This window comes from Oncorhynchus mykiss, chromosome 29 (genome assembly GCF_057628025.1).
Source record: "Oncorhynchus mykiss isolate SJ-2025 chromosome 29, ASM5762802v1, whole genome shotgun sequence".
NCBI classification, from domain to species: Eukaryota; Metazoa; Chordata; class Actinopteri; order Salmoniformes; family Salmonidae; genus Oncorhynchus; species Oncorhynchus mykiss.
Window position 1 is genome coordinate 30143190 of NC_143050.1, and position 27775 is coordinate 30170964.

General features: G+C 42.4%; 1 long non-coding RNA gene across 1 annotated transcript; it reads left to right on the forward strand.

Annotated features, from left to right (window-relative positions):
- The first annotated feature begins 3186 nt into the window (after window positions 1-3186).
- LOC149970416 (uncharacterized) lies at window positions 3187-27497 on the forward strand. The gene is made up of 3 exons (XR_016493330.1): window positions 3187-3270; window positions 19011-19128; window positions 27244-27497. It is a non-coding gene; the product is annotated as an uncharacterized LOC149970416 (long non-coding RNA).
- The last annotated feature ends 278 nt before the right edge of the window (window positions 27498-27775 follow it).

Consider the following 27775-nt stretch of genomic DNA (forward strand, 5'->3'; position numbering starts at 1 on the left):
TGTTGGCAGCAGCCACTCAATGTTAGTGGTGGCTGTTTAACAGTCTGATGGCCTTGAGATAGAAGCTGTTTTTCAGTCTCTCGGTCCCTGCTTTGATGCACCTGTACTGAGCTCAACTTCTGGGTTGATAGCGGGGTGAACAGGCAGTGGCTCGGGTGGTTGTTGTCCTTGATGATCTTTATGGCCTTCCTGTGACATCGGCTGGTGCAGGTGTCCTGGAGGGTAGGTAGTTTTCCCCGGTGATGCATTGTGCAGACCTCACTACCCTCTGGAGAGCCTTACGGTTGTGGGTGGAGCAGTTGCCGTACCAGGCGATGATACAGCCCGACAGGATGCTCTCGATTGTGCATCTGTAGAAGTTTGTGAGTGCTTTTGGTGACAAGCCAAATTTCTGCTGCTGCGCCTTCTTCATGACGCTGTCTGTGTGGGAGGACCAATTCAGTTTGTCTGTGTTGTGTACACCGAGGAACTTAAAACTTACTACCCTCTCCACTACTGTCCCATCGATGTGGATAGGGGGGTGCTCCCTCTGCTGTTTCCTGAAGTCCACAATCATCTCCTTTGTTTTGTTGACGTTGAGTGTGAGGTTATTTTCCTGACACCACACTCCGAGGGCCCTCACCTCCTCCCTGTAGGCCGTCTCGTTTTTGTTGGTAATCAAGCCTACCATTGTAGTGTCGTCCACAAACTTGATGATTGAGTTGGAGGCGTGCATGGCCATGCAGTCGTGGGTGAACAGGGAGTACAGGAGAGGGCTCAGAACGCACCCTTGTGTGGCCCCAGTGTTGAGGATCAGCGGGGTGGAGATGTTGTTACCTACCCTCACCACCTGGGGGCGGCCCTTCAGGAAGTCCAGCACCCAGTTGCACAGGGCGGGGTCAAGACCCAGGGTCTCGAGCTTGATGACGAGTTTGGAGGGTACTATGGTGTTAAATGCTGAGCTGTAGTCGATGAACAGCATTCTCACATAGGTATTCCTCTTGTCCAGATGGGTTAGGGCAGTGTGCAGTGTGGTTGAGATTGCATCGTCTGTGGACCTATTTGGGCGGTAAGCAAATTGGAGTGGGTCTAGGGTGTCAGGTAGGGTGGAGGTGATATGGTCCTTGACTAGTCTCTCAAAGCACTTTATGATGACGGAAGTGAGTGCTACGAGGCGGTAGTCGTTTAGCTCAGTTACCTTAGCTTTCTTGGGAACAGGGACAATGGTGGCACTCTTGAAGCATGTGGGAACAGCAGACTCGGATAAGGATTGATTGAATATGTCCGTAAACACACCAGCCAGCTGGTCTGCGCATGCTCTGATGGCGCTGCTGGGGATGCCGTCTGGGCCTGCAGCCTTGCGAGGGTTAACACGTTTAAATGTTTTACTCACGTTTTGGTTGCGGGCCGTGTCAGTGGCACTGTATTGTCCTCAAAGTGGGCAAAAAAGTTATTTAGTCTGCCTGGGAGCAGGACATCCTGGTCCGCGACGGGGCTGGTTTTCTTTTTGTAATCTGTGATTGACTATAGACCCTGCCACATACCTCCTGTGTCTGAGCCGTTGAATTGTGACTCTACTTTTGTTGAAGGAAATTATAGATGAAATGATTAATAATGTATACATTTAAATTAGAACCATCTATTTTCATACTATTATGTTATGATATGAAATGCATGGGCTCTTGGTTAAGCTGTTACTGAAAATGTAAGGAAAACTAATTAATTGTCTGTACTTTGCGGGAAGTTTAAGGGAGAGGGATGACGTATCTTTTCCGACAGATAAGAATGGTCCTTGATGTACCATTTGTGGAGGAGAAGATATCTTTTAGACAGATTGGAATGTCTGGTTTATGAGAGGAGTAGAAACCATTTCCGGACCTGAAAACACTGGGCTATTGTGGGAATCGGAGAGAGGGTGGTAAACTGATGATGTCATTTTCAGTTTATAACCTGTGGAAATATATGTGTGGTGAGTACTCTCTTGAAATAAACGCTGTTACCTGGCTTTTAAGACTGGTCTCGATCTACTTCATGCATAATTAATGAACTTACAACTCATTAATGAAATAGAAAGAGTGCGAATTTGGTTTTGGCTACAAAACATACAGGAATTTAGAAATTCCACTAACAACTTTGTCTCTATACTGACGCTTAGCTTGTTTCCGGTCACCGTTCCCTGGTTAAAAGCAGTGGTTTGCGCTTTCAGTTTCACTCGAATGCTGCCATCAATCAACGGTTTCTGGTTTGGGAATGTTTTAATCGTTGCTATGGGAATGACATCATCAATGCACTTTCTAATGAACTCGCTCACCCAATCAGCATATTCGTCAATGTTGTTGTTTGACGCAATGCGGAACATATCCCAGTCCACGTGACCGAAGCGGTCTTGAAGAGTGGAATCAGATTGGTCGGACCAGCGTTGAACAGACCTGGGCGCGGGAACTTCTTGTTTTAGTTTCTGTCTGTAGGCTGGGATCAACAAAATGGAGTCGTGGTCAGCTTTTCCGAAAGGAGGGCGGGGGAGGGCCTTATATGCGTCACGGTAGTTAGAATAGCAATGATCCAAGGTTTTACCAGCCCTGGTTGCGCAATCGATATGCTGATACAATTTACAATTTATTCAATTTCAGATTAGCCTTGTTAAAATCCCCAGCTACAATGAATGCAGCCTCAGGATATGTGGTTTCCAGTTTGCCAAGAATCAAATAAAGTTTGTTCAGGGCCATCGATGTGTCTGCTTGGGTGGAATATATATGGCTGTGATTAAAATCAAAGAGAATTCCCTTGGTAGATAATGCGTTCGACATTTGATTGTGAGGAATTCTAAATCAGGTGAACAGAAGGACTTGAGTTCTGTATGTTGTTGTGATCCCACCACGTCTCGTTAATCATAAGGCATACGCCCCCGCCCCTCTTCTTATCAGAAAGATGTTTGTTTCTGTTGGTGCGATGCGTGAAGAAACCAGCTGGCTACACCGATTCCGCTAGCGTCTCTCGAGTGAGCCATGTTTCCGTGAAGCAAATGTTACAGTCTCTGATGTCCCTCTGGAATGCTACCCTTGCTTGGATTTCATCAACCTTGTTGTCAAGAGACTTGACATTGGCGAGTAGTATGCTAGGGAGTGGTGCGCGATGTGCCCGTCTCCGGAGCCTGACCATAAGACCGCTTCGTTTCCCTCTTTTACGACATTGTTGTTTTGGGTCGTAGGCTGGGATCCATTCCGTTGTCCTGGGTGGAAGGCAGAACACAGGATCCGCTTCGGGAAAGTCATATTCCTGGTCGTACTGATGGTGAGTTGACGTTGCTCTTATATTCAGTAGTTCTTCCCGACTGTATTTAATTAAACCTAAGATTAGCTGGGGTACCAATGTAAGAAATAACACGTAAAAGCCATATGACTGCGTCATCAACTTGATTATTTAGCAGACATCACTTGCTGCTTATATTCAGTCAACACATATTGTATATCTTAATGAAGAATGTCATGGAATATAATTGAACATTTTAGTTTCTAATTTCAATCACCTTCTTCATCCTCATCATTCAGTTCAGAGAAATTCAATTTAATTCAATTATCAGTTTCTATTTGGTTTATATCGCCCATTCATTGTCAGGTAGAGACAGAGACACATTAGGCCTTGGCACCAAAAAGCATAATCAGTGCTCTAGCTCCCCCTTGCGGTGGTCTGGAGCAATGAAGCAGTGACGCAGGGTAACGTATTAAACCTCAGTTGACCTCTAAGTCCCATGGCAAAATCTCAACCAATATAGGTGCCCTTCTTTACAATAATAGTGTTTATGACTACCTCATCTCTGTACCCCAAATATACAATTATCAATAATGTCCCTCAGTCGAGCACAGATTCAACCACAAAGACCAGGGAGGTTTTCCAATGCCACGCAAAGAAGGGCACCTATTGGTAGATGGGTAAAAAACAGATATTGAATATCCCTGTGAGCATGGTGAAGTTATTAATTACACTTTGGATGGTGTATCAATACACCCAGTCACTACAAAGATACAGGCGTCCAAAGAAATTAACGTTATGTCCTGAATACAAAGCGTTATGTTTGGGACAAATACAACACAACACATAAGTGAGTACCACTCTTCATATTTGGAACATGGTGGTGACTGCATGCATTTCACTACACCCGCAATAATGTTTGCTAAATTTGTGTATTCGACCAATAAAATGTGATTTGATTCATGGGTATAATTGTCATGAGCAAGAACTAGGGATTTTTTTTTAGGATACTAGGCTACCTGCTGCCCCCAGAGCTTGACAGAGTTTGAAGAATTATAAAAAATAATAATGTGCAAATATTGTACAATCCAGGTGTGCAAAGCTAAGGGACGTAACCCCCTAACGTTGATGTCCGTGTCCCTGTGGAATATAATTAGCATTTAAAAATATATATTTTTAAAATCTGTCCGTTTATTAAGCTAGTGATATCTGTTGTTTTTTTTGCATTGGATGCTTCTCAATCCACTGCATCTGCCTATGTCGCCCATCCGCATCTGCGGTGAAAGTTGAACGAGCTAGAGCGGTGTTTGTCAGCCAATGAGACATCCTGAAAAATCTGTATTCTTACAAAATCGTCTGTAGCGTCCGAACTATTGTGACAGAACACGATGGTCGTCTCAGTTTTGCTCTACGACCCCAACAAGCAGCTTGGTACTCAGCTAAAGTCGGTACAGCCGATCTGCCAACTTCTGTCTGTAGCATCCAAACAGTTTGGGCTACACGCTAGTATGACCCCTCTGTGGAAAGGTGACTCTCATACATGTAATTTGCTCTAGGACGTTCACAGGCCTCACAAGAGTCGTCTGAAGGTCCCCCGGTATCAGTTGAAAAACATGGATAGAAGTATTATGGAGACTGTTCAGTGCCAAAAATAAGGGCTTAAATAAATGTAGAGAAAGTATTTTACAAATGTTTCCTGATGTTTCTTATATCTCTAAGATATATTCCATTTTGAATTCAGGCTGTAGCACAACAAGATGTGAAGTACGTATGAATAATTTCTGAAGGAACTGTGTATATGTTTCCATCTACAGTGGGGCAAAAAAGTATTTAGTCAGCCACCAATTGTGCAAGTTCTCCCACTTAAAAATATGAGAGGGGCCTGTAAACTATGACAGACAAAATGAGAAGAAAAAAATCCAGAAAATCACATTGTAGGATTTTTTATGAATTTATTTGCAAATTATGGTGGAAAATAAGTATTTGGTCAATAACAAAAGTTTATCTCAATACTTTGTTATATAACCTTTGTTGGCAATGACAGAGGTCAAACGTTTTCTGTAAGTCTTCACGAGGTATTCTCACACTGTTGCTGGTATTTTGGCCCATTCCTCCATGCAGATCTCCTCTAGAGCAGTGATGTTTTGGGGCTGTTGCTGGGCAACACAGACTTTCAACTCCCTCCAAAGTTTTTCTATGGGGTTGAGATTTGAAGACTGGCTAGGCCACTCCAGGACCTTGAAATGCTTCTTACGAAGCCACTCCTTCGTTGCCCGGGCGTTGTGTTTGGGATCATTGTCATGCTGAAAAACCCAGCCACGTTTCATCTTCAATGCCCTTGCTGATGGAAGGAGGTTTTCAATAAAAATCTCACGATACATGGCCCCATTCATTCTTTCCTTTACACGGATCAGTCGTCCTGGTCCCTTTGCAGAAAAACAGCCCCAAAGCATGATGTTTCCACCCCCATGCTTCACAGTAGGTATGGTGTTCTTTGGATGCAACTCAGCATTATTTGTCCTCCAAACACGATGAGTTGAGTTTTTACCAAAAAGTTATATTTTGGTTTCATCTGACCATATGACATTCTCCCAATCTTCTTCTGGATCATCCAAATGCTCTCTAGCAAACTTCAGACGGGCCTGGACATGTACTGGCCTAAGCAGGGGGACACGTCTGGCACTGCAGGATTTGAGTCCCTGGCGGCGTAGAGTGTTACTGATGGTAGGCTTTGTTACTTTGGTCCCAGCTCTCTGCAGGTCATTCACTAGGTCCCCCCGTGTGGTTCTGGGATTTTTGCTCACCGTTCTTGTGATCATTTTGACCCCACGGGGTGAGATCTTGCGTGGAGCCCCAGATCGAGGGAGATTATTAATATTAATACAGGTAATGAGTGGAGGACAGAGGAGCCTCTTAAAGAAGAAGTTACAGGTCTGTGAGAGCCAGAATTCTTCCTTGTACTTATTTTCCAACATAATTTGCAAATAAATTAATTAAAAATCCTACAATGTGATTTTCTGGATTTTTTTTCTCATTTTGTCTGTCATAGTTGAAGTGTACCTATGATGAAAATTACAGGCCTCTCTCATCTTTTTAAGTGGGAGAACTTGCACAATTGGTGGCTGACTAAATACTTTTATGCCCCACTGTATGTCCTGTATGTTTCGTGGTGGAGTTGATTGGGCTTTTGTCCTGTGATTCAAAACGACTCCAACCTGTCCATCTTTAATAACAGGTGCCAGGGAGTAACAGAGTGGCCATTTTGTCTCTCTGCCTCGCCATCTGCGTACCTGGCAGGCTTTAACAAGCACCTCTGTGTTGCGTGGAAGCCAGAGCCTTTGGACAGACATGTCCTTGACTGAGCACGGTAATCCAGCACATATGGTGTGGGCGGAACACACGAATTGAGATCATTGATGGCTGAAGAAGGCTTCCTTTTTTGGTCTTGAAGCATCGCGTAGTGACCATCAAAGGAGGAGGATGAACAAGAACTGGACTCATCAGCTGGCAAACACATAGACAGAGAGGTTGTGGGACATGGAGAACATGAGAGAAGCGTTTCAATCTACCTCTGGTGTATCTCCATTGCCCAATCCCCTCCCTCTCTCTGTTTTTCTCTCTACATTCCCCTCTCGCCTTCGCTCTTTTTATCTTTCCTTATAAAGCAAATGCATTACTTGGCACAGCCCTAAAACTCTGACCAATTATCTTTCTGGACCAGTACTAATTTGAGGCATTTAATTCCAGGCCAATTAGTAGCCTGGAATAAAGGAGTAAGCGGATGGGGAAAGAGATTTGTTGAAAAGTAATATGTGGTGTTTTGGTTGCACAGAAATAAATGGGCTGCTACAGCCAGTTGTTAGTTTGTCTGAGTCAAAGGTAATACATTCAGTGTCTATAAATTAATTAACAACCTCTATGTACAAAGACAACTCTGTACTGTATAAATAACGGTTTCCAGCAGTATGTATAAGAGCATTGAGGATGTCTCTGTGTGTAAACATGGGTCATTTCTGACTCCAACGTCCTCCAGATCAGTGTAATGAGCACAAGGGGAGACAGAGAGCTGGTTTCAAGCGCAGGGCGCAGCAGGTGTTGATTGTAGAGGACCACAGAAGGAGGCAGGTAGCTGGGTCCAGGGGCAGGTAGAAGGTCATACACAGGGGGTCCAAAAAGGCAACAGTAAAGGCTAGTAACATCTTCCGGTAGATCGGGCAATAGGTTGATAACAGGAATAGGCTAAAGTACAGGCAGGGAATAGGCATCGTTAGTGAAGCAGGCAAAAACTATCATACACTGGAGGATTAAATTACCAGAAAAACAGAGCTCCGAATTGAAGTGTGTCACAAAACAAACAATCTCACAATGATGGGGTGCAAAGAACTGAACTAAATAGTGTGTGATAATGACATACAGATGTGTGAACAGGTGATTTGGATCTGGAGAGTGAGCTGCGTTAAGATAATCTATTTGTTTGAGAGTGTGAGCTGGAAAGTGGGCTGCATTCAAGGATCTACGTGCTTGAGAGTGTGAGTTGGAAGCAGACGTTACAGTACCCCTCCCCCTCCCCCACGGGTGGCTCTTGACGGCCTAGGAAGCTGAGCAGGGGGCCTCCCCCAGGGGTGAGAAGCTGGGTGGTAAGGACGGTTCCATTGGAAAGCCAGGATCATGGCTGGGTCGAGGATGTCCTGGGCGGGGACCCAGGACCGTTCTTGGGGTCCTTACCCCTCCCAATCCACCAGGTAGTGGATGCAACTACCCATGCTCTTGGAGTCAAGGAGGGCTTGGATGGAATAAGCCGGTGCACCGCCGACATCAAACGGGGGGTGCTCTGAGGTGTGCCACTGGAGGATGGAGAGGGCTGTACCTCACAGGCTTGTGAAGGGACACATGGAAGGATGAGATCCGGTAATGGCATGGCAACTGAAGGCGGTAGGTATCAGGATTGATGCGGTGTGTTGTTTTGAAGGGACCATTGAACCGGTGCCTGAACTTTTATCTTAAGAGCAGGTGAGGTGGCGATGACGGGACTGGCTTCCTCTCTCACATCAAAACATACCAGCAGATGAGTGACAGATGGATAGAGAGATAACATGATTAAGCTTTGTTTTTATATTCTAACACGGTCAGTTATCTTAAGTCATTAGGTGAAATTCAAAACTGACCTTGGATCATTAACTCTGGGACTACTACATCTCTGTCTGCATTTCAATGTAAAGCATCTCTTTAATAATACTTCCTGTTGACCCGACCAAGTGACATCTTGCCTATGATCATGCTGTGCCCTCTGTGTCAGCCAAAACAGCTGATATAACCTAGAGGATTTAGGCAGAAGGGGGAGAGGGATGAAGTGAAGAGAGACTGTTATTGTGTGTGTGGTCTCACCTGGTGTCCACACTAAGTGGCTACAGAGTACTTTATGCTGAAAAACAGACACATAATAGGACAAACAATAGACAATGTCAAGAGAAGATACTGTATGTGATGCAGACACCGATCAGAGTGTACCTGAAACATTTAAATATAGAGGGCTATGTGTCTCACCACTTGATTATTGCAAGGCTAACCCCAAGGGAAATCATGACTTGGCAGCAACAGACAGTCCAGTGAAAATGGCTGTGTTTATGTGGTGTAAATCTGAATATTATCAACTGACATCTTAATAGTTTTTTAACAACGGCATGTGAGACAGGTTTCATGTACAACAAGACAGGCAGAGATGGTGAAAAAGAACACAGAACAATTGAATTGACTCTGGTTATGGACACTTTTGCCTGCAATAAAGTTTCCACGGCCTGTTCCTCGGACAGTGAACATCTGTCAATATCTAAATGTTCGACCCCTTGGTCAGCTTGCTCTCTGAAAGTAAAGAAACAGCTTATGTTTTTTTAGAGATATGAAAACAAGAACTGAGATATGACCATTCAATCGAAAGCAGCAGATGTCATTTTTAGGATACGTCAATACAGCCCAGTGCTGCTTACCTGAGACGCCATCTTCGTCGATGTCCACTTTGACTTATTTTGTGTCGGAAAACAGTTGCTTTCAGAACTATTATTTTTGATTGAAAATAAAAAAGGTTTTGCTCTTGACAAAAAGACACAAATGTACCTCCATAGCATATAACAATTGGCCTGTGAATAATCACACCTTCATACAAACGTGCTACTGTATTCAGAATTTTTGACGCACAACAGAAGATGCTTCCATGTCCTGCCAGCACGCCCACAAGCGATCCACTCAGGGGCAGAATGAAGACACATGGAAGAGGGAAAGGAATGAGATGGGAAGAGCAATTTGTTGCAAGTTGGGGAGGAGGGCTAATAGCTGAACAATAGACTATTCGACCTTTACTAAAGAATGGTCTAATAGCCAAGCTAGGTGTGAAAAATCTCCCTCCTATCACAGACCAGATTTGCCCTAACGACCAAGGGGTTGCATGCTACTCAATGTAATAAAGTAATGACTTTTCAAATAAGTTACCTTGCATGTTATGTTGGCTGACAATTTGTTAGCTACGCTGGCCTTTACATACCACATTACAGCAGTATGTACCGGTATGTTAGCTAGCTACCTAAAGTTAGTAGTTATACATCAAACTTGCCAGTATATTAACTATCTATCTACCCAATGTTTATTAACTTGATTATTCTCGTCATTCTTAGCTTAGCTAAATTGTATAGTCGTTGTGCTTTCTCAAGGACATTCGGGTGCTTTCTTAAATTCGCTCTGGCTTTCTATAGGCTGGACAATAGAACGAATCAAAATTCACCCAAGGCTGAAAAACAGCCTAACAACGTTGACTAAACTGGAATGTTGACTGAAATCGAACGTTCTCGGAGCCTGTATCCCTTTTTATTTTACCACTACAATCTGTTCGTCAGACGAAACTGGGGAAAAACAACTTGTGTAGAAAGTCAACATCCGCACCTCGATGATGTCAACTCTGCTTATGTCTGTGTAATGAAAAAGTAGGGAAAAAATACAAACTTCTGACTATTTCTGGTCTAGCGATCGATGACAAAGAGCTCGCTACCCAAACTTGCATAATTACAAAGAGGAGTTTCTCCTGATTAAAATGGTGCCCGTGTAACAGTTTGGTTTCCGTCCTGCTCCTCGCCCTTACATGGGTTCGAACCGGGGACCCTCTGCACAGATAGACAGCCACACTCGAAGCATCGTTACCCATAGCGGCACAAAAGCCACAGCCCTTGCAGAGCAAGGGTAACAACTACTTCAAGGTCTCAGAGCGAGTGACGTCACCGATTGAAACGCTATAAGCGCTCCCCACTAACTAGCTAGCATTTCACACTGGTTACACCCGACTTCAAAAAATCTAAATATACACATTGTGAGATATTTGGCGAAATAGACAGACATGCCTATATTTCCCCCAAAGAAAACAGTGGGAAGACCGCAAAGGTCCAATATTATTTTTGTTGTTTACATTTTAACTATAAAACAATGTGAGCAGGTCTCATTGTCATGGCAGATGCAATGAACTAGTTATCAGAAAAGAACGTTGTTAAAAATGTAATGTGTCCAGCCTACTATCTACCCGGATTTCAGAGCACGCTCGTCTGAATGTACCAGAGCGCAGAATAATTACTTTACCAGAGCTCAACACCTGTTGAATATGGCCGGTGTCAGTAAACGTCAGGAAAAAAAGTGTAATTAAATTGTTTCCAGCTGCACATTTACAGACACCTGTTCTGGTTAACAGGAAACTGCCTTATCAGTTCTGCTCTGGTGAGTAAAATGGTCAGAGTGGTCACATTTGTGTCTGGAAGTAGCTAGCCAAAGTCAGCTTGACTCCCGTTCTAAGGCCAGAATGCTCAAATCAACCCTACTCCTGGGCCCGAACGTCCAGTGTGCGCTCCGAGAGCAGAACGGTCTGAATTTACAAACTGACAATTTCTCTGAATGGAAACACCATCATATTTTATCAAATTAATTAAGCCACATTTCTTAAAATCAATACCCTATACTATGTTAGTATAAAAAAGGTTTTAAATGATCTGGTAATGCCAATACAGAATACTGTCAAATGCTTCTCAAAGATGCATGGCTGAGAATTAAATGATGCGCCACAGAATGCTGCAGCAGCACGTAGGGTGTGCCGCAGTATGAAGCAACTTTTAGGGCCTCTTGGCCCGGCTGATTGGATTTCCCACTGTATGGGTCCCACGACACAAAACGGAGGCAGGATGGCCTCGGGAGCTGGGTTAGAGAAAGGGGAGTCAAATAGACGGGATAAGGAATCAGCCTTCACATTTTTCTTGCCAGGCGATAGGTGACAGTAAAGTTGAAGCGGGTGAAGTTGAAGTTGGTGAAGTTGAAGCGGGTGAAGAAGAGTGCCAAGCGAGCCTGTTTGGGGTTAAGCCTCTTAGCACTTCTTAAGTACCCCAAATTGTGGTGTTCGGTAAGGACAAGGAATGGGTGATGAGCTCCCTCTAACCAGTGGCGCCATTCTTCAATAGCCAGCTTAATGGTGAGGAACTCTCGGTTCCCGACATCATAGTTCCTCTCAGCGGGTGACAGTTTCTTGAAAAACGCAGTCAGTCATCAAAGCAAAAGCTAGCTTTTTCAAACAAAAAATGTGCATCCTGTAGCTCTAACTCCAAAACGTTTTGGGACACTATAAAGTCCATGGAGAACAAGAGCATCTCCTCCCAGCTACCCACTGCACTGAGGCTAGGTAACACTGTCACCACCGATAAATCCATGATAATTGAGAATTTCAATAAGCATTTCTCTACGGCTGGCCATGCTTTCCTCCTGGCTCCCCCAACCCCGGCCAACAGCTCCGCACCCCCCGCAGGTACTTGCCCAAGCCTCCTCATCTTCTACTTCACCCAAATCCAGATAGCAGATGTTCTGAAAGAGCTGCAAAACCTGGACTCGTACAAATCAGCTGGGCCAGACAATCTGGACCCTCTCTTTCTAAAATTATCCGCCGCCATTGTTGCAACCCCTATTACCAGTCTGTTCAACCTCTCTTTCGTATCGTCCGAGATCCCTAAAGATTGGAAAGCTGCCGCGCATGCCCTTCTTCAAAGGGGGTGACACTCTAGACCCAAACTGTTATAGACCTATATCCATCCTGCTCTGCCATTCTAAAGTCTTTGAAAGCCAAGTTAATAAACAGACCATTTTGAATCCCACCGTACCTTCTCCGCTGTGCAATCCGGTTTCCGAGCTGGTCACGTGTGCACTTCAGCCACGCTCAAGGTACTAAACGATATCACAACCACAATCAATAAAAGATTGTACTGTGCAGCCATCTTCATCGACCTGGCCAAGGCTTTCGACTCAATCGTCGTATTCTTATCAGCAGACTCAACAGCCTTGGTTTCTCTAATGACTGCCTTTCCTGGTTCACCAACTACTTCTCAGACAGAGTTCAGTGTGTCAAATCGGAGGGCCTGTTGTCCGGACCTCTGGCAGTCTCTATAGGGGTACTGACTCGGGCCGACTCGTTTCTCTGTATATAACAACGATGTTGCTCTCGCTACGGGTGATTCCCTGATCCACCTCTATGCAGACGACACCATTCTGTATACATATGGCCCTTCTTTGGACACTGTGCTAACCTCTCTAGAGTAGGGGGCAGCATTTGGAATTTTGGATGAAAAGCATGCCCAAATTAAACGGCCTGCTACTGCTTGGCTGGTTAGTGTTGGTAATAATTTGTCAACTGGGCTATGTTCTGGGCTAGGTATGTTCTGGGCTAGGTATGCTTTCGCCGAAAAGCATTTTATAAATATGACATTGTGGTTGGTTTAACAAGAAGTTCATCTTTAAACCTATGTAAAATATGTTTTGTTTTCTGAATTTTTATCATGAGCATTTCTGTAATTGAATTTGGCCTCCAACTGCTCTTAAACGCTAGTAAAACTAAATATATGCTTTACAACCATTCGCTGCCCACACCCGCCCGCCCGACTAGCTTCACTACTCTGGACGGTTATGACTTAGAATATGTGGAGAACTACAAATACCTTGGTGTCTGGCTAAACTGTAAACTCTCCTTCCAGACTCATATTAAACATCTCCAATCCAAAATTACATTTAGAATCGTCTTTCTATTTCACAAACAAAGCCTCCTTCACTCATGTCGCCAAACATACCCTCGTAAAACTGACCATCTTACCAATCCTCGACTTTGGCGGTCATTTACAAAATAGCCTCCAACACTCTACTCAGCAAACTGGATGCAGTCTATCACAGTGCCATCCATTTTGTCACCAAAGCCCCATATACCACCCACCACTGTGACCTGTATGTTCAAATCGGCTGGCCCTCGCTATATACAGTGCCTTGCGAAAGTATTCGGCCCCCTTGAACTTTGCGACCTTTTGCCACATTTCAGGCTTCAAACAGAAAGATATAAAACTGTATTTTTTTGTGAAGAATCAACAACAAGTGGGACACAATCATGAAGTGGAACGACATTTATTGGATATTTCAAACTTTTTTAACAAATAAAAAACTGAAAAATTGGACGTGCAAAATTATTCAGCCCCTTTACTTTCAGTGCAGCAAACTCTCTCCAGAAGTTCAGTGAGGATCTCTGAATGATCCAATGTTGACCTAAATGACTAATGATGATAAATACAATCCACCTGTGTGTAATCAAGTCTCCATATAAATGCACCTGCACTGTGATAGTCTCAGAGGTCCGTTAAAAGCGCAGAGAGCATCATGAAGAACAAGGAACACACCAGGCAGGTCCGAGATACTGTTGTGAAGAAGTTTAAAGCCGGATTTGGATACAAAAAGATTTCCCAAGCTTTAAACATCCCAAGGAGCACTGTGCAAGCGATAATATTGAAATGGAAGGCGTATCAGACCACTGCAAATCTACCAAGACCTGGCCGTCCCTCTAAACTTTCAGCTCATACAAGGAGAAGACTGATCAGAGATGCAGCCAAGAGGCCCATGATCACTCTGGATGAACTGCAGAGATCTACAGCTGAGGTGGGAGACTCTGTCCATAGGACAACAATCAGTCATGTATTGCACAAATCTGGCCTTTATGGAAGAGTGGCAAGAAGAAAGCCATTTCTTAAAGATATCCATAAAAAGTGTTGTTTAAAGTTTGCCACAAGCCACCTGGGAGACACACCAAACATGTGGAAGAAGGTGCTCTGGTCAGATGAAACCAAAATTTAACTTTTTGGCAACAATGCAAAACGTTATGTTTGGCGTAAAAGCAACACAGCTGAACACACCATCCCCACTGTCAAACATGGTGGTGGCAGCATCATGGTTTGGGCCTGCTTTTCTTCAGCAGGGACAGGGAAGATGGTTAAAATTGATGGGAAGATGGATGGAGCCAAATACAGGACCATTCTGGAAGAAAACCTGATGGAGTCTGCAAAAGACCTGAGACTGGGACGGAGATTTGTCTTCCAACAAGACAATGATCCAAAACATAAAGCAAAATCTACAATGGAATGGTTCAAAAATAAACATATCCAGGTGTTAGAATGGCCAAGTCAAAGTCCAGACCTGAATCCAATCGAGAATCTGTGGAAAGAACTGAAAACTGCTGTTCACAAATGCTCTCCATCCAACCTCACTGAGCTCGAGCTGTTTTGCAAGGAGGAATGGGAAAAAAATTCAGTCTCTCGATATGCAAAACTGATAGAGACATACCCCAAGCGACTTACAGCTGTAATCGCAGCAAAAGGTGGCGCTACAAAATATTAACTTAAGGAGGCTGAATAATTTTGCACGCCCAATTTTTCAGTTTTTGATTTGTTAAAGTTTGAAATATCCAATAAATGTCGTTCCACTTCATGATTGTGTCCCACTTGTTGTTGATTCTTCACAAAAAAATACAGTTTTATATCTTTATGTTTGAAGCCTGAAATGTGGCAAAAGGTCGCAAAGTTCAAGGGGGCCGAATACTTTCACAAGGCACCGTATTCGTCTCCAGACCCTCTGGCTCCAGGTCATCTATAAGTCTTTGCTAGGTACATCTCCGCCTTATCTCAGCTCACTGGTCACAATAACAACACCCACCCATAGCACGCACTCCAGCAGGTCACTGGTCTCACTGGTCATCCCCAAAGCCAACATAACGTTTGGCCGCCTTTCCTTCCAGTTCTCTGCTGCCAATGACTGGAACTAGTTGCAAAAATCGTTGAAGTTGGAGACTTATATTTCCCTCACTAACTTTAAACATCAGCTATCTGTGCAGCTAACCGATCACTGCAGCTGTACATAGCCCATCTGTAAATAGCCCATCCAATCTACCTACCTACCTCATCCCGATATTGTTTTTTTTTTTAAACTTTTCTGCTCTTTTGCAACCAAGTATTTCTACTTGCACATCGTCATCAACAAGTGTACCTATGATGAAAATTACAGGCCTCTCTCATCTTTTTAAGTGGGAGAACTTGCACAATTGGTGGCTGACTAAATACTTTTTTGCCCCACTGTAGCTCAGTTGACAAATTATTACAGACAGTACCCAGCCAAGCAGAAGCGTTACAAAACTCAGAAATAGAGATAAAATTAATCCCTTACCTTTGATGATATTCATATGTTTGCACTCAGAATACATTCATTTACTCAATAAATGTTCCTTTTGTTCGATAAAGTCTCTTTACATCCAAAAACCTCAGTTTTGTTCGCCCGTTTTCTTCAGTAATCCACAGGCTCAAACGCAGTCAAAACAGGCAGACAAAAAAATCAAAATTGTATCCGTAAAGTTCATAGAAACATGTCAAACGATGTTTATATTCAATCCTCAGGTTGTTTTTAGCCTAAACAATCTATAATATTTCAACCGGACAATAACGTCGTCAATATAAAAGGTAAACAAGAAATGCACTCTCTCGGGATTGCGCATGAAAAAGCTCTGTGACACATCAGGGTCCACTCATTCAGACTGGTCTTACTCCCTCATTTATAAGAATACAAGCCTGAAACAATTTCTAAACACTGTTTACATCTAGTGGAAAGCATAGGAACTGCAAATTGAGTCCTAAGTCAATGGATAATGTTATGGCATTGAATAGAAAACTACAAAACCAACAGCACCCAAGCTGACTTTGGGGGGGGGGGGGGAAATCGGACAGCTATTGAGTAGGTGGTTACTCTCTCCACAATAGAGACACAGGTTTTCACGTAACCTCAGGTGTGAGGGGGGAGTGGCCGAGTTGCATGGGTTCGGGGCTATTAGACTGTGGTGGACGAGAAAATGGCGTGGAAGATTCGCAGGCTGTATAGGTCTGAGGTCCACCAGTAGGTTGCCAATGGATATGGACATCCGGATGTATTGGTTTAGGTCCGTTAAATCTCCTCTGCGGGCCAGTTTGGTCTGTAACTCATTAAGCCCCCTTCGGTAGACTGCAAGGAGAGCTGGTTCACTCCATCCACTGCCGGCAGCCATGGTACAGAACTCAAGGGCATACTCAGTGGTGGTGCGACGGCCCTGTCGCAGCTCACATAACAGGTCCCCGGTGTGACGACCTGAAACTGAATGGTGGAACACCTCCTTGAAGAGGGTGTGGGAACGTGATTCAGAGGACAGATCAGAACTTTGAGCTGCCCACAGGGCTGTGACCCAATCCAGAGCTTTGCCTGTGAGTAGGGAGATGACGAAGTCCAACCTGTCTTTGTCAGAGGTGAAGTCAGTGGGGTGATGGTCTATGTACAGGTTACACTGCATAATAAATCCTTGACATTTGCCTGGGGAGCCTTCATATTTATTAAGTATGGATATGGGGGAGATGAACGAGAGGAGGCTGTGTCGCCTGATATCGGTGAAGCAGGAATGGACTGGCGAAGGAGGCCTCAGAGTTTATCGATTCGTTCCTCCTGTCAGGCTACATGTAGCTGCAGCTCCGCTGAATCCATCTGTAGTTTTTGGATGAGGTATTCTGTAATGAACACAATGGGAGACAGAGAGCTGGTTTCAAGTGCAGTGCGCAGCAGGTGTTTATTATAAAGGACCACAGGGGGAGGCAGGTAGCTGGGTCCAAGGGCAGGTAGAATGTCATACACAGGGGGTCCAAAAAGGCAACAGTACAGGCAGGGAAAGACTAGTAATGTTGTCTGTGAGATTGGGCAAAAGGTTGATAACAGGAAAGCCGATAGGCTGAAGTACAGGCAAGGAATAGGCAAAAGGCGTCGTTAGTAAGGCAGGCAAAAACTATCATACACTGGAGGATTAAATTACGTTAAAAACAGACATCGAAATAGAAGTGTGTCACAAAACAAACAATAGCTCACAATGATGGGGTGCAAAGAACTAAATAGTGTGTGATAATGACATACAGGTGTGTGAACAGGTGGTCAGAATTCAGGTGATTTGGATCTGGAGAGTGAGCTGCGTTCAGCGGATCTATGTGTTTGAGAGTGTGAGCTGGAAAGTGGGCTGCAAAGTGAGCTATGTTCAGGGGATCTACGTTTTTAAGAGTGTGAGTTGGAAGCAGACGTTACAATTAGAGGTAAAGGCAATAGTAATTGTGAACAAATTGTCCCATAATTTTTTATGGTGAGATTAACAAGCACACCACAGAGACATCCCGGTGCATTATAAAATGGATGTGTTAAACTGTTAGCTCAGATTAGGTGGTTGCAGGGTCCACCTTGTAATTCAGAGCAAGCATTGTTTCCCTCAGACTACTTTTTGGAGCAATCAAGTAATTCAATTGTATGCCCCAGAGCGATAAAATGGCATCTCTTTTCTCTGCAGTAATGATGATAGGATCAGTGGCGACCCGTCATTCATTTTTTTGGGGGGGGGTGGGGGGAGTCTGTTTTTCATGTTATTTTGGCATTAATAGGTGTCACATATCAGTTTGCAAACAATGTAAAAAATAATAATAATAATTGAGTAAATAAAGCCTCCATACAAACACAGTCTCTTTTTTGCTTATTGAGTAAGGCAGCTCCAAAATGCAGGTTTTCAGCCTAGCTCAGTGCTTTCTGTGGTGGTGGGGCAGCCAGTGGAAAATACAGAGTGTATGGGTTGATAATGTTTTCTAGTTACGCCTTGATTGGCTCAGTGTTCTGTCACCCATGGGGACACTACGTCACTGCCAAATCTAAGGGTAGAGCTCATAAATTCAAGCCCCTTGGGTGCTGCCATAGAGTTACATTAGAAGTGCCCATCCAAGAAGGCTCAAGGTCATTGGCCACAGATAAAATGACATCAAATTGTGTTATGTCTACAGTAGCTTTGATTGTACTGATCATGTCAACATCATACTTTCAAAATCTTAGCTAGCAGTCATCACCATGAATCAAGTCGACAATCTACTGGCAAATCATTTTCAATCCTTGTCATATGAAGAGAAATAATGAAGAGAAATGAAAGAGAAAACGTATCGGTGCTCATCGGCCATTGGACATAAACATTACACAAATTGGAAATCGAAAATTCAACAATGAGTGGTTTGGAAGGAATCAGTAGCTAACTGCAAGCAGTGAAAAGCAACTACTAGCCTGCTATTAAGTGGAGTGGGAGTGTGGTCCCAATTCTGGTTTTAAGGGTCTCTTTTCCAAGCTTAAAATGATAAACATTCAACATTGGACATGCTGTCAATCCAGCATGATTTCTGCCATCCTCAAAACAACTGTTAACTGACTTCAGTGAGTTCAAGACAAATGGGAACTCTGGAAAAAACAAGCTCCGACTGACAAAATATGTTTTGAACGGTCACCCAACTCGGAATTATAAGTCGGGAACTCGGGCCTCTTTCTATAGCTACAACCTAAAGATCACTGACGTCATCATGCTTCAACATTGTTGTTTTTTCCAGAGTTCCCAGTTGTCTTGAAAGCACCATAAATCCAGAGAATGCCAGACTTTGATGACAACATTTGCCCACGATGGAAAGCAGCGCCACCTTTCTGTTCAAGTGAACACAGCACAACAAGGTGAGTCCAAAAATGTATTGTATTCTGCTGCATAAATGATGTAATATGCCAGGGAGATATGTATACTGTAGCTCAGAAAGTAATACTAAGTGTATGTTGTGTAGTAAGCTGTTAGTAGCCCATGTGCCTCACCCTAATAATTTGGTATATTTTGGTATATTTTCCCCTCTGTTCTGACTTGGTGGTGCACATGTAGCTTACAACCAACCTGTTTTAGAGAAATGTAATAATTTAATATTCATTGTCTGCTTATATGCCCCCTGTATTTATCCTACAGTTCTGACTTGGTCACAAGGGAGAACACTGTAAGAACTGCCAATGTTCTGAATTCTGTTGCTGTACATGTCAAAAGTGCTGAACAAATAGTTAAATTGACTACGTCCATCCTAGGTCCTTCCTAGCTCACTCATTATTTCTTAATCAAAATTACGGATTGCCTCTTATCCCTTATGCCATAGTTTGTACAGCTCAATTGTCAGTAGTAACCACATTTATTTAAGCAAGTCAGCCATGTCAGCTATGTTTTTTTTAAAGGCAGTAAATGAGGCTGAGTAAACTGTTTCGCTGCCAGACAAGGCTCTGCTGATAGACAGGTGTAGCCGTGTTAATGTGTTGGGACTCTGCTGTTGGGACAGCTTTATGTAGGCCCTAACAGTTTGTGGGCACCATTTGTCACCATTATAGGGCAATTAATGTATTGTTTAGTGTCGTGGCTTTGCTAAAAAAAAGAATATAGAGTTTGCCCCACCAAGATTTACATGCTAAAATCGCCACTGGATACGATGGAAGGAGGTTGACTCACTGACATCAGCCATTACAAACATTCACCACAGAATCCACTTTTATTTTTCTCATAGACCGCTATCTCTTGGACTCTCAAATCTTGTGATGGTAAGAATGTGGTTGGTTCATATGGGCCACACTGCTCTTATTTCCGTGAGTCTGTTAGGTTACCATAGCAACGTAGGCCTGGGTGCGTTGCAGCGTTTACAGTGCCTTCTTGTCACGCTGCTTTTTCCATTTTCTCTGGGTCACTCTGTCTCTGTCATGGTCTGTGGGATCGGGGCCAGCTGTGTGAACATATGATCTGAGCCACTTAGGGGACATTTGACACAGCACATCTCTCTCTCAGTTAGCCTGTCCTTCAACTTCAACGGTCACATGATTGGTATAGAAGCATTGATGTACTGTAGGTTTACCCCTTCCATCAAATGCAGGACTGGATTGAAGTTCTAAAAGGGTGGTACTAGCTAGCTATTAATTGCTATATACGGTCTTTAAACTATTAATATTAATCCCCAACTTGTTTCATGGCCATTCACATCTGGATTTGTGATGACAATTTCTAAACTCTCGCTTGATCCAAAATTTTGTTCATCAAACTGGATTTAAAATATTCAACTTTTAATTAGATGTTCAGATAAATCACAAAATAAAACAATGAGTGCCATTATTGGCTGTAAAAACATCCTTTGAATAGACACGATTGTCAAATATTCCATTAATAGCTTACATGAAGCTCTATTGGCTGATAGCAGCCCATAGAGTTAGGGCCCAATCTTGTTATCTCCCCTGTTGCATATCCAACGGGAGCCTGGGTAGTGGGGAGAGCAAAGGGCAAGTCACACTTATGTGATTCTGGGAAAACTGACAGAGGCAGACTAAAAACAGAAGTGTCTCCCATCCTCATTGCCAGTATTATCTGTTCATAAATGTATTTTCTGTAAAATGTTGCTTTATTCTTAGACCTTGCACTTCTACTTCTTCTACTTTTATTTGCCTTTTACATTCTGCCTCTGCCCCACAAAAGAGAGGGGTTTGCTGAGATTACATTTCTGATAATTTACCAGACGCACTGAGGACTATATCAAGACACCTTACTCATGTGGCTAGTTTCAGTTACATTTGGGGGATGCGTTTGAGTGAAACTGAAAAGTGTAATTTCAAAGCCTGATCCTTTGATTGGATGGAAAACATGTCAGTTCATGCTGCAATAGCTCTGATAGGTTGGAGGACGTCCTCCGGAGGTTGTCATATAGCTGTCCTCCGGATACCCCACGGTGCTACCCTACAGTGCTGTTGAGGCTACTGTAGACCTTCATTGCAAAACAGCGTTTTAATAAATTATTTGGTGATGTGAATATATTTAATATAGTTTTATCTAAAAATGCTAATTTTATGAAAATTAATGGACGAGGATGGTCCTCACCTTCCTCCCCTGAGGACCCTCCACTGATCAAAACAGAATAAATTACTCCCACAAAGCCTCATGTTTGTTTGACAACCAGATTAGTATTTAATGTACATTCTTAATGGTGCTTTAATTCAACAGGCCTCAAGCAGTTCTTTGTGAGCTGTCTTATCCCACTTATCTGTGAGGTGATGTTTATGGAACATTATTTTGCATGTCGTTAGAATCCAGGTGCTCCATATTCCTCATGGGAGCCTGTCCACCTTGAGCTGCTCCAAAACCCTGATTTGAATGTGAATGTGAATGTTCTCTCAGCAGCGTTGGCCACTTATTCATATTCAAATCCCATTTCTCTCTGCACCTGGATCTGGGCATGCGTTGATCTGTGACAATCCTTGGAAAAGATAAGCTCTGCAATAACAATAACAAGAGATGATGCCTTACTCAGTGGTACACAGCTCATGTAGAAGAACACTAAATGAATCTTTATACAGAGCTCATCCTGATTCTGACTTTCAATCTGTTGTGTATTCGGGTTGTACCATTTGCACCTCCATGCTTGCCATAGATGTGCCGCAGAGCAACGTGGGGGTTTGCATGTGTTGTAGATGATCACGTTCTAGATGAATGGTTGAACTGAATTCCTGTCCCCCGTCTCACCATTATTGAACTGTTATAAAGTTGTGGTTATGAAACCCACGAGACAAAACACAACCTCTCCTTATGAGCTAATTTCCTCTTTGAAATGCATTTGTATTCCATTTACTTGAGTACGCTATAATGGTGTGAATTGTCCTCCCATGTGAAATGTACGCCTTTTTTTCAATAACTGTGTTTCATAATTAAATGAGGCATTAATAAATATGTAATTAAGTGCAAACAACAATGTCGAGAAATTAGTCAGTGACACTTCAGAGGCGTCTCAGCGACATGCTGGCGACCACGATGTTCATCATTTAAGCGTAGTGCCATCATCTATGACACCTGCCTGATCAGTATACTGAGCTTGATGAGTAAGAGAGGCTTGATGACTATGACAGTCCTACAGATAGAACTCCTGCCAACACCTGATTATAAACTCATTAGTAACTCTTTCTCTCAGAGTTGGACCGAATTGAATCCATTCTGCAGCTGAAATCTATTCTGTGAAGCTCTGGTGTGCCTTCAGAGTTTCATGGACGAGGGTTGAACTAAGGAGTGGCATGTTGACAAAATTTCCGGGGTGAGGGGGTCCCTGGAATGAGCTTATCCACATTGCCCTGTGGTTCATTATTTTTCCTGAGTAGAGAGACATTTTGAGGTCTTTGAATTTTCTCGATAGACTGCCATTGACACAGGGACTGTGTGTGGAGAAATGGAATGCAGTGAGCCCATTTCCAATTTGTCACACACCAAACAGAGGTTTCCATCCAAATTGCAACAGATTTGGAAAATTTTCTCAAATTTGTATAAAACAATATGCCCATGTTTCACCAGAGATGTTGAGAGAGAGGATTTCCATCAAACTGACATTTTGCAGATAAAAGGCTGTGAGTGATGACGTAGTGCACATAAAAATTACTTTTGCTGATCAATTCCTATGTATCGAAAAAAAAATGGGTTTCCATCGCATTTTCAACTCTACTGATGGCTTTTGTAACAAAAACGGTTGCATTTAATAGCAAATGTGCATACGGTGCAAGAAAGCTACCTACATTATAAGATTATTACGGATAAGAGTGATATTACTTGTATTTGTCAAATGGCAGATAAACTTCAATCATTTTGTCACCAGAATAAGACCCTCAATATTTATTGGAAAGGATCATCAAGCTCATCACCTTGCACATGAATCACCTTGTGAAGTTCATCATCATTATTGAATCTGTAGCTTAACAAAATGTAGCTGAGACATTTCTTTAATTTTTGTTCTGAATTTTAAAAAATCTGAAGCTTCTTCACCCTGAAAATCAGATATTTATTTTGATAAGGGTTGCCATGAGGCTCAAGACATTAATAACCATACACATTGATGCATTTTAAATGTCACCTTGCTGTGTTTCCTGAATTCATTATTATTATTATTATTATTATTACCATAATTTAGCAACATATGATATAACACTGTTATGTATCATTCAAATGTTACATGCTCTCTGTTTCATCAAAAGCATGATACTTTACCTCTCTGCCATCAGATATTCTCTTTAAAGCTCTCTCCATCTCTCTCTTGTCCAGAACAGCGTGACCTCCATTATGCCCTTTGTAGATTGAAGACACTACATTAACTATTGAACATCTAAATTATGTATTTTTCACTTTTCAGCCCATATCCATAAAATGTTTAATTGTATTAAAGACCAGAAACAGGTAGAAATGTATCGGTGAAACCTTGTTGGTACCTTGATGTGGAGCCAACTTTTCTGTGAGAGAAAAAAAAAGATGTCACAACCATTCCCCTCAATGTGGTTTTCTGTCCCTACTAATCAGTGTGAGGCCCCAATGTGGTTGTGTGTGAGATGTGCAAGTGTCCTCAGGCTAATGCCCTCTGGCCCTGGGATGGCCCTGAGGAGGCTGGCGCCGGGGTGGATGGGAGTTCACAGATGTTTGCTCAGACTCAGACCCGCACAACTAGGAGAATGCTAAAACTGGCTGCGGTTTCATCTGCATGATAAGATATCTAGGACCGTTGTCTGATAACGGGCCTCCGCAACTGATCTCCGGCAACCCTGGTCTAACTGGTCTAAGTGGTAAAGCATTCGTTTTCTCCATTGTTTCCTGTCTTCCTGGATCAATTCAAACGGACTTTGGGACAGGTTGTAGAGAAAAAGTGTTTTTGGGTGAAAGGTGATCAACTAAATTAGTTTAATTTGAATAAATACAACCTTTTAATTTAGCTTCACCAAGGCTAGGGTCCAATTTGCATTCCCTTGGAGGCCATTTATGCCATCCAATTTCAACCCGTAATTTCTTGTAATTTACAGAGAAAATCAAAAGACGGTAGACAATGACTCTGAAACCCAATTTTGGGAGGCCCCAGGGACACAGCAACCCACTGAATCTGAACAATATTCAGTCAATTATGGGGAAATGTTTATTTGGTACTGCTGCATCAAACTGATGGGAAAAGGCCTAAAATGGAACCTAATGATTTCCCACAGGAGTTGTAATCGATGACATCCTACAATACAGTTTTGTCTGCGATGGCATTGTGACATTTTATGATCGTATCTGTAACCATACTTGCACAAACACACAATGGCTGTGTTTACACAGGTAGCCTAATTGTGATCTTTTTCCACTAATTGGTCTTTTGACCAATCATATTAGATCTTTTCATAGGCGCTATTTTTCAGAGGTCATCCGATTGGTCGAAAGACCCATTAATGATCAGAATTGGGTTGCCTGTGTAAATGCAGCCCATGATAGACACACAATCAATAATTGACCTCAAAACAAAGTAGTAACTTAGTATTACTGGGACACATTGTTTTCAATGTTCTTTAAACTCACTAATAAGAGAAAAACATGAGAATCAAGTAATATAACTTCCTATATCAGCGCTCTAACAATGATCAAGACTTTCTCTGTGAGTCAAAACAGTCAATGAGAGGTTGTTCCTGAAACATTTATGAGGAAACAACAAAAGACGAAGTGGATTTCTTTTGATTTTGTGTCTGAGGTGGATAGACAATCATTTCAAACTTTTCTATTTGGGGCATCTCTATTTCAACAGATCATGTACGTCAGACATACTCAACAGGGGGACCGCGGTTCAGATCCGGACCCAGAAAGGAGTAAATAAGGACCATGGGTCCCGACTAAACATTTTTACAAAGAATAAATGAACAGAATTTCCTAAAAATCTGTTTAAAGTTGTTAACATAAAAGCATGACAGAAATGTTATGCCAAATGTTCAAACTACCAATAATGTATTTAGGAAGATATATCTGTGCATTTGAACAACAGAATAAATACACCTATTTCATTTTTACATGTAATGTATATGTACATGCTGCACATGCTGCTACTGTTTTGAACAGATTACCAACTATTTAGCCAGCTCACGAGCGAGTGTACCAGTGACAAGCACAGGGAGAATGCAACAGATGTGACAAGTGAAAACAACTTATCTTACTGGGGATAGCTAGCATAATGTCCCAAATGCATGATGAGCTAGCCAGTTAACTTCATATTTCTGAGCTTATAATGTTAGTTCAGAAGGACTTTAAATTGGCAAGCGAGCCACAGAACTAGTACTAGGAAATAAAGATGAAATAAAATATTTTAAAAAAGGTTAGCTCTTTAGCGCCTTCTGTTGACTACCTGACAGAGCTGATCCAGAAGGTCTGGTGGCTCATTTCAGTGTCCATGGAGGCAGTCCTATAGCAAGTAATGCAATAGCTGACAATGCAATCCAAGCACTGGGTGGCAAGCCCTTGCGCCCGGAGATGCTGCTGGTAGAGTAGTAACTCAAATGAAATAACAATTGTTACATTCCTGTAAACAACAGGTGTGGACTAACAGAAAAATGCTTACTTACGGGCCCTACCCAAAAATGCAGAGAGAAATAAAATAGAAAAATAGAAAAGTAAAACATGTAATAATATTTACACAATGAGTAACGATAACTTGGCTTAAAAACAAGGGATACCAGTACAAAGTCGAAGTGCAAGGGTTAAAGGTAATTGAGGTAGATATGTAACAGTGCCTTGCAAAAGTATTCCTCCCCCTTGGCGTTTTTCCTATTTTGTTGCATTACAACTTGTAATGTAAATGTATTTTTATTTGGATTTAATGTAATCGACATACACAAAATAGTTTAAATTGGTGAAGTGAAATGGAAATAACTAACTAATAAAATAAAATAATAAAAAAATGGAAAAGTGGTACGTGCATATGTATTCACCCCCTTTGCTGTAAAGCCCCTAAATAAGATCTGGTGCAACAAATTACCTTCAGAAGTCACATAATTAGTTAAATAACGTCCACCTGTGTGCAATCTAAGTGTCACATGATCTCAGTGTACAGTCGTGGCCAAAAGTTTTGAGAATGACACAAATATTAATTTTCACAAAGTCTGCTGCCTCAGTGTCTTTAGATATGTTTGTCAGATGTTACTATGGAATTCTGAAGTATAATTACAAGCATTTCATAAGTGACAAAGGCTTTTGACAATTACATAAAGTTGATGCAAAGAGTCAATATTTGCAGTGTTGACCCTTCTTTTTCAAGACCTCTGCAATCCTCCCTGGCATGCTGTCAATTAACTTCTGGGCCACATCCTGACTGAGGGTCAATGCTTGGGAGTTTGTCAGAATTTGTGGGTTTTTGTTTGTCCACCCGCCTCTTGAGGATTGACCACAAGTTCTAAATGGGATTAAGGTCTGGGGAGTTTCCTGGCCATGGACTGAAAATATTGATGGTTGTAATCGCACGCGCAGGGAACTCCATTCTCGCCTTGACGATCAGAGGAGTTGCTGTAAGGATTTTTACGCGCAGCTGTATTTCGGAAAGTTGTAGTTTCAACGATTTCATTGAAGATATCATGGCGAATAAATCAGGAAAAGCGAAGTCAAAGTGAAAGTGAAAAGGTGAAATTGAGACAGATTTTTTGTTTGAGGAATCTTGGAGTGTTATGATTCAAATTAACTGAGGAGCTGTTCCTGCAAGGACAGGACGTAAGTGCTAATGCCGTTTTATGAAATATAAAAAAATATATATATTTATATTATATATTTTAAAAAATCAAGACTTGATTTTGTGTGTGTGTGTGTGTGTGTGTGTGTGTGTGTGTGTATATATATATACAACAATGGCCGGAGTTGAATGGAACAGCACTTCACCTTAGGGACTGTTCCCTCTGCTCTATGCAATACATATGTTTATTTTATGTGATGATAAAAGGCTCATACAAATATTTTTTTAATGTTGTCTTTCACAGTGATAGCGACTCCGACTGGGAGCCCCCGGTGCCAAGCTGCCCGCTCTACCTGTGCCCCCAGTGGTGTTCATATGCCACAGTTGTAGGCATGACTGTGCCTCAGGGCCAAAAGGGCACAGCATGGAGGCGTCGTTGTGTTCTGTGTCGCATGAAATGCACCACTTGTTCAGTTTGCCTCTGCTTTACATCAGAAAGAGACTGCTATGGGACATGGCACAGGCAGCAAAATACTGTGACGAGGACTTCCAAGGGGTGTACTGTTTTTTTAAAATATATTTATTTTCTAATATTTTTTAAAACATGTTTTTTTTGTGTGTTAGAATTGCTTTTTGGTGTGTTGTATATAGTTATTTGCACTGCTGTATATAGTTATAGGTCATTTCACCAATTCGGCCATTCGGGTACATTTGGGCAACTTGTGTGGGACACCTGGGTGACTTCATGCTAAATGTCATGTAGCTCACCCATTCCTGAAGTTATCAGTCTGGAACTTTGCACACCTACAGTTGCCCTCTTGTGTTATCCATCATAA